The sequence below is a fragment of the Camellia sinensis genome, chromosome 6 (genome assembly GCF_055761805.1).
Source record: "Camellia sinensis isolate YWXY chromosome 6, ASM5576180v1, whole genome shotgun sequence".
NCBI lineage: Eukaryota > Viridiplantae > Streptophyta > Magnoliopsida > Ericales > Theaceae > Camellia > Camellia sinensis.
In genome coordinates this window covers 140,645,680-140,660,118 of record NC_138966.1, presented here as the reverse complement: position 1 = coordinate 140,660,118, position 14,439 = coordinate 140,645,680, and the positions used below count along the sequence as shown (strand labels likewise).

Here is a 14,439-nt window from a genome sequence, read left to right as displayed (position 1 = left end):
TTAAACAATTACCACTAGATCAATGATTCATTCTTTAACTAACTAATTTATGTTGATTGATAGCTTATTAATCTTTATTGAGTCATAAATCATGTCTAAAATGCTTTGGAAAGAGATGAGAATAAAAATGTGAACTAAATGCAACTTTCCAAAATATGCTAAAAAGGGGTCTCCGCTCGAGCGCCACTTTGGTCCCTCGAGCAGACTGTAAAATTTGAAAAACTTCTGGGAGCTTGATTTCCACGCTCGAGTGAGACTTGCCTCGCTCAAGGGGACAACGCAAATTCTGGAATTTCTAGAATTGCAATTGAAGTTCAAATTTAGTTTTAACTCATTTTCTTTTATCAAACCCACAATATTAAAATATGAATTAGACTTTCCAATTCTTGAAATTACATTACATGCATGGGTTAAAATTTAATTATAAAATCAAAACTTTAGGACCAATTCCAAATTTCCATAAACTTGACTTTCTTAAAAGATTTCCTTCATCTCTTCAAAAAAGAACTTGAATGGCTCAATTCCCTTAAAAACTCATGGTGCATGCAAATATGCATTTCATATATATCAAGGTTTCCAAACCCAAGCTTAATTTGAAGAATTCCTACAATTATTTCCATAACCATAAACATGCATGTAACCCGTTTTATGTTTAGAACCCAATTTCCTTCCATAATTTTGAATCCAATTCAATTCCTTCATCATTTTACTAATTCTTCTTAAATCATGGAATTGAAATTATAAACTCTTTTAAAGAAATATTTGCATATATGAAATTAGGATCAAAATTACTGATTTTCTATTTTTTTCCCAAGCAGATCATAATTTAATTATTGAATTACTCTAATTTGGATTTTTATTAATTTCCTTTATATCTAACCCAAATTTAAACTTATCAATCTTTTACACATGAATTAAATCTAAAACCTTGAAATTCTAACATGCATGCAAGGATGAGTTTCAATTTATGAAGAATAATAGAAATCAAACTTTAACTAATTAATTTCCAAATATATTTCCATTATCTTAAAACATAATTCAAAATTTCTTCATCTTCTTGCTAATTCCTATTAAATACATGATTTTGAGTCCAATTTCATCTTTAATTTCAAGTGTAATATAAAGATTCTATAAAAATTAAGCATGAATCCATACCTTAAACTTTAATTTGAGCATTTTAATTGATTCTCCTTTACTTTCCCTTTTCTTTTCTTCATTTCTTTCTCTAATCCATAGCTTTTCCTTTAGCCCTCTTCCATTTCCAGCAACTCTTCTCTTCTTCAATAACCAAGTAAATTGAGTTCTCTCTCTCTCTCTCTCTCTCTCTTACGGTTTCTCTCCCTCTCTGGAACTTCTTCAGCAATAGCAGAATATGAATTCATTTCTCTTGCTTGAAATTCTAACACAATACACACATAAGCCCACTTTATGGCTCCACACGTCCACACGTGCACATACTTTAGGCCTTTCTAGAATTAAGTTACTAATTTATGTATTAATTAAATTAAATCCCACTTAGTCTTGACAAATTATAATCAACACTTAATCTTAATAAATCTCAATTAACACATAATTTAATTAATCATAATTAATTACAAATCCCACATAATTTAATCAGACTAATTTGACTTCCATTAGAGCCCAATTAATTATAATTAAATTTATCAATCTGAATCAGATTTTTAATCGAACTCCTAAAAGGTTCCAAATATTAAATTAAATTTATTTTCATCCTCAATTTTGATTTCCCAAATCATTTAGGCCTTCTATTTTTGATCAGACACCAAATCTTCGTCAATAGATTACATATTCAAATTGAACCTCCCATAAATGAATTTAATTCATAATAATCACAATTCTCAATCCTCATAATTTAATTAACTTAATTAACTCCAATTCGGACCTAATTAATCAGATCTCCATTTTACTAAACTGAATCGAATATTTAATTAAACTCCTACATGGTCCGATACTTGAAATTAAACTGAATCCACTCATCAATTTTCCCTTCTTGAGCCACTTAAACTTTTAATTCTAACTCCAAAATAAATTCTCAATAGAATCATATATGAATCAATCTCCATAATTTTTATAAATCCCTGATTAAATTAGAATAATTACAAATTAAAAATTCAAATCTCCTCAATTAATTAAGTGCTAGTCATTATACGTGATGGAGTCGTTGCAATAAGCTATTTAATAAGTAAACCCACATTGTCCCTTCAACTTCCATATTCACGAATCCGAAAATGCGCATTGAATTCTCATTCATTTGGAAATGGTTTTGAGCAACCAAATACACGATGTTATTCACTATGCGGCATTAAACATGAACCCATTTTGAAATGTAAAAAATAACGCTTGGGTCCTACCTTAATTAATGCTCAAAGTTAGCAAAAAATAAGATTTTACAAAGCCATTTTCCAACAATCCCCTACATGAATGGAATTCACGAAAACGAACATGCAACAAAATGCAGACAAAGAAAGAGTACATTAAGAAGATACACCACATCGAGATAGGTAGCTTTTGGCTTTGAACCTCCTTTAGTGAAAGCCTATCAGACTTACTGGCTAACCGGTGGACACGTTGCCTTAAACTATTCAGCTGTTTGTGTAAGCCTAGAAAATAGACTACACATAGTGTATTTGCAGACATAGTTTGGTTCTCACAGTTGTGTTTATTTTGGCCCTGAACAACACTTGGTAATTCATGAGTGCTCCAGATAATTTAGCCTTCTCAATTCTCATAGCGGCCCAGTTCACACTCATATAGGTGACTTCTTATTAAAAGTACCCTGCCATACCCCACTTGGATGTCCAAGCTATAAGAATCATTAAAAGCAAAGCTTATCCTACTAACGATGCAGGTATCACTCTTCTTATCATGGAAATGGGTAGAAGTAAACCTCTTTAGTGATACGTGAAGTCATCCATAATTCGGTTGTCCCTTTGAACCTAGATCTTGGGATCTCTAGTCAACTAGGTTGGGTTGCCATTATGGCAACTTTTAAGTAATAGAATTTAATCCCATTCCCCTTGATAAATGGTACACTTGCTCTCTGGCTAGCCCTTTTGTCAATGGATCCGCAATATTCTCTCTTGACTTTACATATTCTATGGAAATTATTCCATATGAGAGCAAATGTTGAACGGTATTCTGTCTTCGACGAATGTCTCGAGATTTACCATTATACGTATGATTCTGTGCCCATCCTATTGTTGTTTCACTATCATAATGAATGCATATAGCTGGCACAGGTTTAGGCCACATTGGAATGTCTTCTAAGAAATTATGAAGCCATTCTACTTATTCTCTTGTTTTATCTAATGCAATAAACTCAGATTCCATTGTCAACCTTGCTATGTCTGTCTGCTTGGAGGATTTCCAAGAGACTGCAACACTTCTCAGGGTAAAGATGTATCCACTAGTGGATTTCGATTATTTAGTATCCGATATCCAATTTGCATCGTTGTACCCTTCAAGTACTGTTGGATATTTGGTATAATGTAAGCCATAATTCTGGGTATGTCTCAGATACCTAAGTATCCTAATTATCACTTTCCAGTGATCTGACCCTGGATTACTTGTGTACTTACTCAATTTGCTCACAGCATAGGCTATATCCGGCCTAGTGCAATTCATTAAGTACATCAAGCTTCGGATTATCCGAGAGTACTCTAATTGTGATATGCCTACACTTGTATTCTTTGACAAATGAAGACTAACGTCAATAGGTGTTATAGTAGGACGATCGTCATGCTTTCCAAACTTCTCCAGAATCTTCTCAACATAATCAAATTGAGATAAAGCATATCCATCAGATGTTGTAGTAACTTTTATTCTTAGAATTATATCTGCTACTCCTAGATCCCTCATGTCAAACCTTTTGTTCAACATTTTCTTTGTCGATTTAATCATGTCATTATTGCTTCCAATAATGAGCATGTCATCCACATAAAGACAAACTATGACATAGCCTTTGTCTGTGCTTTTAACATTGACGCATTTGTCACATTTTTTTATCTTAAAACCATCCGAAAGGATAACGTGATCAAACTTTTCATGCCATTGTTTCGGAGCCTGTTTTAATCCATAAAGAGATTTGACAAGTTTACAAACTTTTTTCTCTTGGCCGGGAATTTGAAACCCTTCCGATTGTTCCATATAGATTTGTTCATCTAACTCGCCATTTAAAAAGGCTATTTTAGCATTTATTTGATGTATCTCCAGATTATACAATGCTGCAATCACTATTAGCATGCGAATAGATGTTATTCTTGTCACTAGTGAATATGTGTCAAAATAATCAAGGCCTTCCTTCTGCCTGTATCCCCTAACAACAAACCTAGCCTTGTATTTATCTATTGAACCATCTGCTTTTATTTTTCTCTTGAATATTCACTTATATCCAAGAGGTTTACGCCCTGGTAGAAGATCCACCTGTTCCCAAGTATGATTTTGCAGAATAGATTCAATTTCATTATTCACAACCTCTTTCCATAATGGAGCTTCTGGACCTGACATTGCTTCCTTGAAGTTTTGAGGCTCATTTTCTAACAGGTATGCTAGAAATCTAGACCAAATGATTTAGAGATTCTAGCCCGCTTGCTACGCCTAGGTTCATCTTCTTCATTATCATTTTGGCCTTCCCTACTACCTATAGCAGTATCAAAAGTTCTTTTATTTGAACTTGTCTCTTTAGCTTCGGGAGTTTTAAACTCTTTAGCTTTCTTGCAAGGAAAAATGTGTTCAAAAAATGATGCATTCCTTGACTCAATAATAGTATTTACATGCATATTAGGATTTTCAGATCTATGAACTAAGAATCTGTATGCACTACTATTATTTGCATAACCGATGAACACACAATCAACGACTTTTGATCCTATCTTAGGCGTTTTGGGACTAGGGACGACCACCTTGGCCAAACACCTCCACATTTTGAGGTAATTATAGGTAGGTCGTCGACCTTTCCATATTTCATAAGGTGTTTGATTGATTTTCTTGTGGGGTACCCTGTTAAGAATAAAGTTGGCAGACAAAATCGCCTCCCCCCCACAATTCTGAGGTAATCCTGAACTAATTAACATGGCATTCATCATCTCTTTAAGAGTTTAATTCTTTCTCTCAGCAACTCCATTTGATTGAGGTGAATAGGGTGCAGTGGTTTGGTGAATAACACCATGTTCAGAACAAAATTTCTAAAATGGTGCATCATACTCACCACCTCTATCACTCCTTACTACCTTAACAGTTTTGCCAAGTTGATTTTCAATCTCAAGCTTATATTGCTTAAAAGTTTCAAAGGCTTCATCTTTACTTCTCAATAAGTAAACACAGAAGTATCGAGTGCAATCATCAATAAAAGTAATAAAATATTTTTTACCTCCTCTACTTTGAACAAATTTTAAATCATAGATATCTATGTGAATTAAACTTAGAGGTTCAGTACTTCTTTCCACTTTATTAAATGATGCCTTGGTGAGTTTTGCCTCAACATAAATCTCACATTTATGATTAGGATTAAACTCTAAGTTTGGTAAATATTCTAAAGAAACAAGTCTACTTAAAGAATTAAAATTTACATGTCCTAACATACCATGCTATAAAAAAGAAGACTTAGCAATATAAACAGAAGATGTGTTCTTATTATTAATAGCCAAATTGGGTACAACAGTTAGTACATTGAGCTTAAAAAGCCCATCACTCATGTAACCTCGCCCCACATACATTCCACTCTTGGAGACTACAACCTTGTTAGATTTAAAGACTAATCTAAACCCATTCTTGATCAACAAAGACCTGGAAATCAGATTCTTGCGAATCTCTAGCACATAGAGTACATTGTTAAGAGTGAACTCTTTTCCTGAGGTCATTTTCAGCATAATCTTTCCTTGTCCTTCTATAGTTGATGTGGAGGAGTTTCCCATAAAAAAGTTGTTCTCCATTCTCCGCCGCTTTGTAGGTTTTGAACATCTTCTTATCTGCACAGATATTGCAGTTGCTCCAATATCCACCCACCACTCCTTGGGATTGCCCACCAAATTAGCCTCAGAGATTACTCTAAAAAGATTGATGTCTGCCACTCCATTGAAAAGATAGAAATCCTTGGCTATGTTGGCTTGTGTTGGCTTTTTGCTTGAACTCCTTCCATCATTACGAATGTGACAATCCTTAGCGCGATGTCCATCGTTGCCGCACACAAAACACTTGCCTTTGAACATTTTGTTGAACCCGTTATCTTCCTAGTGGATCCTTGTTTGGGACCATTGCCATCATGCTTCCGCTGCTTGTTGTTGAATTTTGACCATTGTCCTTGTTCCACAACATTTGCTTTAGCCGGCATGATATGGTTTCCTGACTTCTTATCGGAACCACGGTTGTCCTCCTCAATTCTGAGCCACACGATCAGTTCCTCCAATTTTATCTCCTTGCACTTATGCTTCAGATAATTCTTAAATTCTTTCCAGGATAACGGTAATTTTTCAATGATCGCCGCTACTTGGAAGGACTCACTGAGGGTTATCCCTTCCGCATGTATGTCATGGAGAATTAATTGGAGGTCTTGAACCTGGTTAATAACTGTTTTGGAATCAAGCATTTTATAATCCAGAAAACGACCGACAACGATTTTCTTCGTACCGGCATCTGCTATCTTATATTTTAGATCTAGAGATTCCCACAACTCTTTTGCTATGCTTTTGACACTATAAACATTATACAATGTATTGTCCAGCCCATTGAGGATATAATTCCAACACCGAAAATCACCAAGCTTCCATGCTTCGACCGTGGCAACCACTTGCTGGTCAATTTGTTCCTCGTTCAGCGCTGGAGCTTTTTCATGAGTGGAGCGAGCCAAATTCAATGTAGTAAGATAAAACATCATCTTTTGTTGCCATCTTTTAAAATCAATTCCATTGAATTTTTTCGGCTTCTCCCCATGATTTACAGGTACTGACGGAGCCGAAGTCATTACTGGTACAACGAGTGTGGGGGTCGGAGTAACAATAGTCTCAATGCTATTTTGTTCAGTAGTCATATTTCTGATGAAATAAAAATGCAATAATCATAGAATTTTATAGAATAATTTTACACATAAAATAGACAAAATAATATTCTGTAACAAAATTTCATTGATAAATAGTATATTACTACTATGTTATCAAAGATATCATTAAACATTATATTACTACTATTTAAGAAATTAAATAGTATATGACTAGTATTTAATTTCTCGAAACAAAATATTCGTCTGTATAAAACACAAATAAATAAATTAAAAAAATAGAAATCTACTTTAAGATTGTTATCACCCAGTGGTTGTGTGTGTGTAAATTAAATGTATACACAAAATAAACAAAAAAAAAAATGACAAATAATTCAGAAAACAAGTATAACACCCCCAAATATTGCTTTGTTGTGCAATTTGTATCCATGAGTCTGCCTATATTTCAATATAATTCGTGGAAGCTTGCATTTTCCAATATCTTCTAGTAGGATAAGATCTTGCAAATGCTTTGTTAGTTTTTATCTATTTATTTATTTAAATCATGACATGTTATGCATGGAAATTGTCTTATTGTCTTGTTAAGCGTATATTCATTTGTTGTTGAACCCAAAACACTAGAAATGCTTATCCTTCATGAAAAATCTAGAAATCCCTTACATATTGATTTGTGATTATGTATCAATTTTAATGAGTAAATAGCAATCCCAATCAAACAATCAAAGACAAATCAACATAACGATTTAACATGCAAAAACCACAATTGGAGCGCCTCCAATTGTGATAAAAAACCATGGGCAAAAGCCACAAAACAATCCACTCAGAAGACATAAAGGAATTACACAAGTATACTCTCAATTACCTAGCGAATCTACGCCCGAATCGAATCGACCCCTATGTGCCTTTTCCAGCCCCGTCTTCACCTCGGAATTGTCTTGTACAATGTTGAATTCACAACGCCGATGTCGAATCCACGAAGATGAGCCACTCCAGAATCCACCAAATCTTCAGGCCCAAATTCTTCGGAATCTACCGAAGAACAACTCTCTCTTTGTTGAATAAAACAAACTAAACAAACCCTTTGATATAATCTACTCAATTCATGATTAATCTCTCACAGATATCAAAGGAAACAAGCAAAGAAGCTCCAGAAGAAAACCCTAATACCCAAGAAGAAGATCTGGAAGCCGTAACCCTACAATCTGACTGAATCGCATATTTATAGAAAACAGATCCGCGATCTCCGCTCGAGCGCACAAATGGTCGCTCGAGTGGACAAGCAACTTCGACTGCAGGTATTGTAACTACTCTTTGCTCTCCTCCTGTTTCTTCTTCATCTCTCCCCATGTCGTTCGGTCCATGGTTGCTTGATTCTAGCTGCGTTTTTGATTCCTGTAACTGATGTTGGCAGCTTATTGTACCGGATTGCTCTTGGCCCGCCGTGTCTTGAAAATGCTCGAGATGGACAATGAGTATGAGGGCAATGTGGAGGTATGCCTAATTCAAGTCTAGCATTTATAGTATCCTTTTCCTCTTTTGCATTGTTAGATTTAATGTGCATATGAACTATATTGTTAGGCAACTGTCTGGGGAGGATTTGAAATGAGGAGAAAAGTACATCTAGTTAGTTGGTAGGAGGTATGTTTGAGTAAGATTCAAGGTGGGTTAGGGGTTAGGAATCTGTGGGAGATAAATGATTGCCTACTACTAAAGTGGTGGTGGAGGTATGGTAGAGAGGAGAATGCATTGTGAAAACATGTGTTGTGCAACAAGTATGGAGGGATTGGTGGCAGATGGAGTCTGTTACCAGTGGATTTAGGTATGATGTCTACTCTGCGGCAGGATGTATTATCAATGAATTTAACTAATCTTGCTTTGAGTGAATTCTTTTTCAATAATGTCAAAACAGTTGTGGGTAATGGTAAAAGGATTCAGTTTTGGGTTGATAGATGGTTTAACAATCAGAGCCTTAGTGAAATCTTTCCCAGATTGTTTTCATTGTCAACTGAGAAAGATGGTTCATTGCTGCATTTTTTTCCAAAGGAAAGGAGTGGGTCGTGACTGGAAGCTAGCTTTTAGAAGGCCTCTTTTTGCTTGGGAAGAGGAGGAAGTGTCCAAGTTGAATGATTTGCTGCATAATGCACCTACTCTAAATGCATTGGTTGATGATTCTTGTTCTTGGTTAGCACACTCTTCTGGGTCTTTTAGTGTGGCATCAGTGTGGAAAAGAGTGGAATCATCCAAAGGACCTGAAAAATCAATTACTAGGAGCATTTGGAGGAATATAGCTCCTCCCAAAGTGCAATTTCTGAGTTGGCTAGCTTGGAGAGGTAGGATTAAATTTTTTTTGCGTAGGATAGGAGTGTTGAATCCCAATGCCAACACACTGTGTGTGTTTTGTGAATCTGAAGTGGAGACCATGAATCATGTGCTACTACATTGTCATTTGATATGGAGAGTTTGGTCTGATATTGTGAAATGGTGGAATTTGAATTGGGTCATCCCTGGTTCAGTGGAGGAACTCTTATATAGGTGGTCAGGTATAAGATACAAGTTTCAGGTGAAGGAAATTTGGAAGGTAGTTCCTTTAACACTAATGTAGTCTGTGTGGAAACTCAGAAATGAGTGTTTGTTTAAAGAGGCAAAGCTAGATTTTTCAGAATTGACTAGGTTGGTGAAGGTTAGAGTTGCTTTATGGGCAAAATCATACTTGTCAGAGCTGAAGTACTCAGTTCATGACATAGTATCTAATTTGAAGCAAGTGTGTTATTGTGTATAGTTGGGAGTCAACCTAGTTGCGGCTGCAGAAATGGAGTGCAACCAATTTGCTACTGCTGCTAGATGCTGCTAATGCTTGGCAGGATAGTATTCTTGCTGCCAGTTGTTGATGCTCTGTGGTGGACTTATTTGATTGGTGGCCTGGCACTAGAATCAGGAAGTAGGAACTCCAAATATGGAATGCCAATTTGGTTGCAGAGCCACTCATTTGGGAACTCCTATTCCATCCATGATTTTTTATCCAATTTGAACCAGATTAGGAGGTGCATTTTGATGGCTTAAATCTTGTTCTGCTGCTGTTCTGTTCTGCCTTTGTGCAGCTATTTGTTGTCTTGTGCTGCTGTTTGCTCTGGTGTCTTGCTGCCTTGTGCTGTTTGCTACCTTTCATTAACCAATTGAAGTGATGATCTGAGGTGCAGCAGTGAGCAGAGGGGCTCTTTGAGGATGGCTGTTTGTTTTGCTCTTCCTTTATTTTCTGTTTCCGCTTTCTCTGTTTGTGGTTGGTTACTCACGAACTCTTGATGGTGTGCTAGCACATGATTGGGTGGACTTATTGGGGCCAACCTAGTTGGGATTGGTTTGTTTCGTTATGATGCTTTTTGCACTTATCTCTTTTCTTTATTGATGTAATACTCTCTTCGTTCATCAAGAAAGTTAAACTCTTTTGCCGATCAAAAAAAAAAAATATATATTGTTAGGCAACTGGAGAGGATTTCTCAGTTGAGCCAGCAGAGAGTAGGAGGCCATTCCGTGCTCTCCTCGATGTTGGCCTTACTAGAACCACCACTGGGAACCGTGTCTTTGGTGCTCTGAAGGTATTTCCATGCATACATCTTACAATAAACAATTATACTATTTGAACTTATTACTAGAATGAGATGCTCTATATGTTCTTATTTTTCATGACATGCAGATAATTTGATGATTGGTATATATATATATATATATATTTTATGGTATTTTACCAATTTTGTTTGTCTGTGATCTGAATACTGTTAATTGTAATATCATTTTTTTTTGACACTGAGTCTGTTATGCAAGTGGGAGATATTATTTCATCACACCTTAATTTGACATGTGTTTTCCTATTTTTTTTGGGCCATTTTTTATTTGTTTTACTCTGGGTCAGTTATGACTTCAAGGGTTAGACTTCCTAGCCATATATAAGAGCCTCTATCTGACCAATGCTGTTGGGCTGAAAGGAAAAATATTTATTCTTGGATGAGCTTTTCTTACCATAAATGTACAGTGTTTTATTGTTGATAAAATGTTCTAATTGATCAGTTTGTGTTTTAGTCTGTTGCTATATCTCTGAAGTTATGTTTGCTTATGTGAATTATTATGCTAATCTTAATTTTATCAAAATGAAATTTGGTTCCAGATAATATTCTGAGCACTCCTTGTCAGTTTTGTGTTTGTTATTTATTCCTAAATTGTTAATATAATCCAACAGTTCAAAGGAGGCATTTTTCTTGTCAATTTGAACATCCTTCTCCATCCAGCAAGTTATACTGTGGTATAATGGGAGCATCCATTCTACTAATGGAACCAAAATGGTTCATGGCACCATAAAATGTTGTTCACTATAGTTGCCATCTGCCAATTTTTTAACTATTCCTATTTTGTTAGGGATGTGAATCTAGCATCGCAGCAAAGCAGTCATGCAAGTTTTTGGCTTTCCTAAAAAAAAAAAAATGATTTTATGAGATGCCCCAGGGCTCAGGGTTCCTCAACTGTGTGTATGTTTCAAGTCATGAATGAATTAAGGGATGTTGAACTTCACAACTTTGCCTGGTTTCTTTTTTTTTAATTTGTCATTCCTAGTTGTCTTTGATCTTTTGGCAAGTAGTATTCATGCTATTGCATCACTGTCTGTGTTCCCTGCTTTGCTGTAATTATTTGTCCCTGTATGCGATTTCATGCGTGTGCTATACTTTCATTACAGGGAGCATTGGATGGCGGGTTGGATATCCCTCACAGTGATAAGAGATTTTCTGGTTTCTTGAAGGATGCTCTTTTCCGAAACATGGTCCAACTTTCATTTTTTGATAGGTGGTTCAGATGATGAGTGAGAGATGGAGATGTCCTCATGGTAGATAGCACGTGCATACTCCTGGTTGTAGCTATAATTTTGCTTCCCTCGGATCCACCTATCCCTACCAAAGAATTTCTCATGTACTTCCATTTGTCAGGATTTTCATTCCAAACATCTTCTAGTACAAGCAAATACTTTTTTCCATTTAGTTTTGCTGCAAGCTTTCTCACTATTCCTTCAATATTGTCTGTGTCAAACTTATTCCCAGTAAGAGATTGTACCATCTGATTCAATAGCTTTAGAACTATGAAATCATCAGACACACAAATCCACATCCTTTGATAACCAAAATGCTTCACCACCTTCTCATTGTTGTAAACTAGCTGAGCAAGGGTTGTCTTGCCCATCCCACCCATTCCTACAATGGCAATGATAGATAAATCATCTACAGTGTTGTAAAAGCTAAGTAACATGTCTATTACTGTTGACACATCACCATCCTTTCCCACAACTTGTTTATTATCTACAAAGGGGTGAGTCAGCCTGAAATTGACTTCTCTAGGTTCAACACTAGTACTAGCAGCATTTAAGATCTGATCAGCTAGTCTAAGACCGATGTCATTTGCTCCTTTACATAGCTCATCTAACAACAAATTGATATTCTTGACCTTATTAGCCGTCTTGAAACGAAATGTCAGAGGATTTGAGAGGCAGAAGTAGAAGAACTTACATACCTTGTTGTTCTTGACCTTATTAGCTATCTTGAATCGGTTTTGTACCTCAAGGCAAGTTCATCCAGCACATCATCAGCACTGCATGCAACAGAGTTGAGTTTCTTCAGCCAAAGTTGCAGGACTTCTAGATTTTACTCGCCGGTGGTCCTTGCCAGTTTGATCTGTTCAGTTGCTAGTGGAATCAAGGGATTTGGGATCACCTGAGCCGCAGAGATGAGAACAGGGACAAACATCTTTGATCTTTCTTTTCCTTACAATTCGGAAAGAAAACTTGGATTGGATTGGAGCTGGATGCTGAGGTTCACCGCAAGTATATTTATGGGGGGCAAGTTGCTGCATATATGAAGGTAAGGGTTAAGATGTGAATTTGTGCCTCTTGTAACACTTAATTTCAATCATGAACTTGATTTTATTGATTGTTACTTAGATTTTGATGGAGGACGAACCAGAGAAGTATCAGTCTCATTTTGCTGAGTATATCAAGAGAGGAATTGAGCTTGATGGCATTGAGGAGCTGTACAAGAAAGTTCATGCTGCCATCCGTGCAGGCCCCCACTCAAAAGAAGTCTGAGAAGGAGCCACCTAAGCAGCACAAGAGGTAAGCACTAAAAATAACTTGAAATTATGCTATCATTTTTTTTTTTCAAGGGAATCAGGTTTATGCTTTACTTTCCATTCCGATCATTATTATTTGCCTTAAGAAGGTGACAATACTTTTACTTCGGTTTTAATCCATTTTACCCAAGATCATTATATTAGTTCTGGCTATGTGATGCATTTTTTTTTGTTAACAGCCAGATAAGTTTGGATCTTTAACTCAAACTTCTAAGTTGCAAGAGATTTAGTGGTCATTTGGTTGCATGTTTTTTTGTTTGTAGAGAACAGGAAACATTTTATTGTTTTTTCCCAAGAGAATTTAAAGTGGGAATGAGCTTTTGTTTAATGTTCATTGGTGTGATTGCACTTGTTTTGGCAACAAGTGAATACACTGCTTGTGTTACATTTCAGAGCCTTGTCTATAAAGTAGTTTTCAAAAAACTGAAAGCAAAAGCATGTGCTGAATGTGTTGTTATTGTGTTTTCAAAATTTAAAATTTTGAAAACAAAAACCCAAAACCTTTGCAATTTTGTTTGCATATTCCATCATTCATTCACTGGTTGAGTGCAGTATTTGCTACAACGTCTTTTTTGCTTGGATGTTTAAAAGTGTGATTCAATTTTTTGGATAGTTTAGTAAGTTCTCTATACCTTGTATTGTATACCAGGTACAACTTGAAGAAGCTGACATATGATGAAAGGAAGGCTAGCTTGATTGAACGACTGAATGCCCTTAATGCAGCAGCAGGAGCTGATGAGGAGGTGGATGATGAAGATGACGAATGAATGTAGTAGTACCTTTGCCTTTGGGGGCTTGGCATTTGAGTCACATATGAGATGTTCTTAGTGCACAATGATGCTGCTCTGCAGTCTAGTTTCAAACCTGTTAAATTTTGTTTGTGTTTCTTTGGGTGCAATTTTGTAGCTTGGATTTTTTTATTTGAAGATGGCAATTAGACACTTTTTGAATATTATGAAATGCATTATTATTTCTGACTGTCAATGTATTGTGCTATCTAATAGCAGCAGTGGATTTGGGAGTTTTCTAATTGCTAGTCTCCCATCTATAGTTGTAGCCCTCTTGCATGCTTTGGAACAAAAATTCTAAACATACATAAAAATTCATATAAAAAATGTGACAAGAATGACAAGAATAATGTGAAAGTGTCACTATTATAAATAAATTCATCTTTAAGGGTGTTCTGTTTTGAAATAAAAGTTCTACAATAAGTCGCATCATTATGTATGATTCGACAATAAATTCATGCCAATATGATTTTTTTT

The 14,439-nt window shown here is 35.7% G+C and overlaps 1 pseudogene across 1 annotated transcript; it reads left to right on the top strand.

The window, feature by feature from the left end:
• Window positions 1-8,425: 8,425 nt before the first annotated feature.
• On the top strand, window positions 8,426-14,147 carry LOC145792927 (large ribosomal subunit protein uL18-like; annotated as a pseudogene). The gene is made up of 6 exons (XR_014333156.1): window positions 8,426-8,503; window positions 10,489-10,605; window positions 11,736-11,819; window positions 12,847-12,906; window positions 12,987-13,157; window positions 13,824-14,147. The product of XR_014333156.1 is annotated as a large ribosomal subunit protein uL18-like (transcript).
• Window positions 14,148-14,439: the final 292 nt, after the last annotated feature.